The 4,346-nt window shown below is 39.4% G+C and overlaps 1 protein-coding gene across 1 annotated transcript in view; it reads left to right on the forward strand.

Annotated features, from left to right (window-relative positions):
- The first annotated feature begins 1,184 nt into the window (after positions 1–1,184).
- Positions 1,185–4,346, forward strand: part of LOC106873523 (zinc finger protein 845) — an 11,761-nt gene continuing 8,599 nt past the window's right edge. The window contains exon 1 of the mRNA XM_014920913.2: positions 1,185–1,387. The gene's annotated coding sequence lies outside the window, so the exon portion shown is untranslated. The remainder of the gene's footprint in view (positions 1,388–4,346) is intronic.

Below are 4,346 nucleotides of genomic sequence, written 5' to 3' on the forward strand. Positions count from 1 at the left end.
CAAATGTGCATACACGAGACAAATAATAATATAATAGCAGGAAAGAAGCTCCTCAGAAAATATTCCACGATACACATCCATAGAGGCTGCACAACAGGAAAGAAGATAAAGAAAACCATTAGAACGGCGTACTAATTATCAAGAGTCATGCTTGACTATGTTCCGAGAAAGCATTAGGTGTAATTGTAACTTATATTTGGCTAGAGGAATTTATCTTCCTTTAAGAATTGTTATATTAGCTCCCATTTTGAAAGGTATACTTTTCCAATCAAGGAGCAGGACTGAACAACAAAACACTTAATGCACAAAAGGGATAGGTATCCGGTGCTACTAAAGCAGCACGATCGCGCAGTCGACTCGTCCGCGCTAGCTAGTCGTGAGTGGTCGATCCTAGCCCTGACCCTGTCACTAACCCTATCCCTAACCCACGTGTGCAAATGAATACGTGTTTAGGGTTAGGGTTGGGGTTAGGATCGACCACTCAAGACTGGCTGGCGCGGACATGCGGCTGCGCGTTCGGGACCGTGCTGCTTTAGTAGTACCTAGGTATCCCATTAAAACAGTGTTGACAATTGGCGCATGTTCTGTGGAATTACAAAGACGATAAATTTGTTAGGAGCTACCAATAATTTGTTCAGTATGTTTTCAGCATAACGGTCCAATATTATATGTACATAGATATGATAAGAATAAGGAACGTGGTGAAGTAGGTAGATAGCCTTAGAATTTAATAGCTTAACTGTTGTTGTTGGCACTCCGTCGCTTACGACGTCGAGGGTTCCGGTTGATCCGATCAACGGAACAGCCTGCTTGTGAAATTAACGTGCAAGTGGTTGAGCACTCCACAGACACGTGTACCCTTAATGTAGTTCTCGAGGATATTCAGCGTGACACAGTGTGACAAGGCTGGCCCTTTGAATTACAGGCACAACAGAAACAGGAAGTAAGTGTGAGAGAAAGTTGTGTTGCCACCATACCCTGCCGGAGCCTCGTGGAGCTTTAAGTGTTTTCGCTCAATAAACACTCACAACGCCCGGTCTGGGAATCGAAACCGCGAGTCCGCTGCCCTAACCACTGGGCTATTGCGTCTCCACTAATAGCTTAACTCATTCTCACAAACACTGCTTAAAAAGTCAAGGGAGATTACTCATCATTATACATATTTTTCCAGAAGTGGCCACAAGAGGCGCCACCACCCAGAAGTGAAATTTATTCCTGTTCGCGCACTCGCTTTTTTACATATGTAAAAGAATTATTCATTGGAAGGTTGGATTAAATTCTCCAAATGTCTCACTCATACGCAACGAAAGTGTAGTGATGTGTGTGTTGATCTGGTTGTTTAACTATGTACAGAGTTGAATGAATAAGAAAATAAGACAGTGCTCTGGTAAGGTAATTTCCGTGTGATTTTGTTAATGTAAGCAGTTGTTAGATTTGTTGGCTTCCAGATATATTTTACTGTTGTTAACGATGTTTTAATGGTGTATTGATGTTAAACGTTGTTATGTACTTGCCAATGTTCTGATCTAAAACAAACCTCAACAGACAATACCGTTATGAAGAAATATGGATGTCGAGAATGCAATAATTTCTAAAGTGATGCCCAATTATTGACTTGGTTACATCATTTCTTTGATAAAGTTAATCAAATAAATCTAACCCTTAGTATAATACATATATCTATGTCCACCTATAATACATGCAAGAAGCGAACAAGGGATCTGCTACATGTACGCCCGATATACGAGAAACAGTAGCCAGATTCCCTCACATCACACATAACTTCAGAAAAGAAGGACAGTGAAGTAAGAGGTGAATTATGCTGAGATATGATGACTGGTTGGAAAGTCTTCGCTATTAGTTGTGTTCGTCGATCTTTTCTATCATAGTTAGTCTAGTGTTAAGGACAAAACAGCTTGTAAAGAAGCTATACAATATGGTATTAATTTGTTGAGTGGTTGGCGGAAGAATATTTTTTTGATTCTGTGCTGCGGCCAGTTGGCTGATGACCTAATTTCCGTTTCGGTTTTCTTAGGACTTTTGTTTTTATTTAGGAAGAAAAAAAATTTCTGTGTATATTTTTGAATGAGGTATAATTCAGGAATATTTAAATTATTTGATTTTTATTATGTAAGTTTTGAACACATTTTATATTTATTTAGGCGAAGAGAAAAAAAGGATATTATTCAGAGTGGTTAATTAATAGGATAACAGGAAATTAAGTGACGCACAGCCGAAATAGTTAAGTGGCGAATCTCTCAGCATCTTGTTTCTCGTTTGACACCAGCCAGCGAATTCTTGGTAATTTTTATGAGGTGAAAAATATATTCAGTCCTATTATTTAGCGGTCAACTACAAAGCAGTGTAACTTTTATTCGTCTAACTAGTCAGATCATGTCTTCCGATCCATGTTGTTATTCTTTTATGTGTTCCAACCCAAACGTTGTGGCCATGCTAGAGCATCAGTATTTGAAGTGAAATGCTTGTGGCACTTAGGTTTCTCAAGCGGTCACATATCTAACTACTAACTAGACTTGACGTTGCTTAACTTCAGTGATCGGAAGAGAACTTTCAACGTGTTGTTGTTGTTTTTTCCTTAAAATTTGAGAAATTATTCAATCTGGGTTCTCTTTTACTTGTTTCAGTCATTTGACTGCGGCCATGCTGGAGCACCGCCTTTAGTCGAGCAAATCGACCCCAGGACTTATTCTATCGGTCTCTTTTTGCCGAACCGCTAAGTTACGGGGCGTAAACATACCACCATCGGTTGTCAAGTGATGTTGGGGGGACAAACACAAACACACACACACACACAGCCACTCCTGTGGGCTGAAGGCAAATGTAATAATAAAAGTGAGGTAAAATGCAATAAATTATTTAATTCCATAGAACAAAATGGAAGTTGCGCACGGTTAACCCCTCATTCTCGATGACTGGGTGAGTTTACAGAGAAATTTGTTATTTTACAACACATGAACTTCTCTCTCAATAATCTGCAAGATGGGTCATGAAATGCTTCTTTGTGCATCTTGAGATCATTGGTTCTTGAATTCATTGGTCCAGCCGTTTGCTCCTTGGTTGAACTAGTTCATAAAGTTAAACGTAACAAAAGAAAAATTATTAGTTGCGAAAGCAAAATGGAGTAGCATATAAGGTTGTGTGTTGTGAAAGGGAAACTGGAATGTTTTGGCCAGGGTCATTGATAAGATGCATGTCGGAAGGTTGTCAATAAGTTGAAATGTGTGAGGAAGATGGAGTGGGAATGGGGACATTACTAGAGAGAAAGGATGACCAGAGAAACTCACATGACAGTAACAAAAAAAAAAATAATTGGATGAGCTAAAAAAAAATTAACAGGAGTATATTTACATATACACATATGTACCCACTTATATATGTATGTGTGTATTTAATGTATGTGTGTGCAGATAAGCATATCAAGACAATACATATAACATACAAGGAAGGAGAATGACATGGGTGATCTGTTAGCAAGTATTGTTTATAGTTTGTAGATTAGGTGGGACTTATTTGAGACAGCATCTTACCGCTTGATGCTCTTTCTCTGTCCAATCCTTGTTCGTCATGCAAGAGTCTTTTTTTTTTTTTTTTTTTATTCCACTGATCTTAAAAGTGTAGAGCAACCAGTTGTAATATCAGCAGAAAATGTAAACATCATATCACTGTTTTGCTATAGGAGTGACATGCAAATTTGGGAATGTCTATTTATATACACTAGCTGGCCCCGTGCTGTCAAAAATGACAACTAATTGTAGTATTTTGTATATAAATGTTGAGGGTTCCAGTTGATCCGATCAACGGAACAGCCTGCTCGTGAAATTAACGTGCAAGTGGCTGAGCACTCCACAGACACGTGTACCCTTAACGTAGTTCTCGGGGATATTCAACGTGACACAGTGTGACAAGGCTGGCCCTTTGAATTACAGGCACAACAGAAACAGGAAGTAAGAGTGAGAGAAAGTTGTGGTGAAAGAGTACAGAAGGGTTCACCACCATCCCCTGCCGGAGCCTCGTGGAGCTGTAGGTGTTTTCACTCAATAAACACTCACAACGCCTGGTCTGGGAATTGAAACCGCGATCTTATGACTGCGAGTCCGCTGCCGTAACCACTGGGCCCTTGCACCTCCACTGTATATAAATAAGGTACAAAATAATCACATATACAAACATTCACCTACTTCCCTTGTACACGCACACACATATACTCTCACAGAGTTGAAAAGCTGTTTGATTTTTCTTTTCAGCATTGAATGTTCACCACCCTACTTCCATTGCACACAGACACACATTCACATGACCCCCTTTGACATACACATACATATACT

This window comes from Octopus bimaculoides, chromosome 6, assembly GCF_001194135.2.
Source record: "Octopus bimaculoides isolate UCB-OBI-ISO-001 chromosome 6, ASM119413v2, whole genome shotgun sequence".
Taxonomy (NCBI): Eukaryota; Metazoa; Mollusca; class Cephalopoda; order Octopoda; family Octopodidae; genus Octopus; species Octopus bimaculoides.